The 358-nt window shown below is 58.1% G+C and overlaps 1 protein-coding gene across 1 annotated transcript in view; it reads left to right on the forward strand.

The window, feature by feature from the left end:
• Positions 1 to 358, forward strand: part of LOC103803911 (potassium voltage-gated channel subfamily H member 2-like) — a gene marked incomplete at both ends in the record, with an annotated part of 4844 nt that overhangs the window by 4191 nt on the left and 295 nt on the right. The window lies entirely within an intron of this gene.

Here is a 358-nt window from a genome sequence, read left to right on the forward strand (position 1 = left end):
ATCGCCCCTGGAGGGATTTAACATCCATGTGGATGTGGCACTTGGGACCTGGTGACTGGTGGCTTTGAAAGTGCTGGGGAACAGGTGGGCTCAGGGGTCTGAGAAGTCCCTTGATAACACAGACCCCTGTGACGATGGGGACCCCATGATGATGGTGACACCCCCATGGTGATGGGTGTCCTGTGCTCATGGGAACCCCCCATGATGGTGGGGACCCCCAATGACAACAGGAACCCCCGTAGTGATGGAGACCCGATGATGATGGACACTCCAGTGACACTGGGCACCCCTGGATTGATGAGGACCCTCATATCCATGGGTACCCCACACCTGAGTCCTGGCAGTGGTGGGGGGTGTC

The sequence above is a fragment of the Acanthisitta chloris genome, unplaced genomic scaffold (assembly GCF_000695815.1).
Source record: "Acanthisitta chloris isolate BGI_N310 unplaced genomic scaffold, ASM69581v1 scaffold37686, whole genome shotgun sequence".
In the NCBI taxonomy this organism is placed as follows: domain Eukaryota; kingdom Metazoa; phylum Chordata; class Aves; order Passeriformes; family Acanthisittidae; genus Acanthisitta; species Acanthisitta chloris.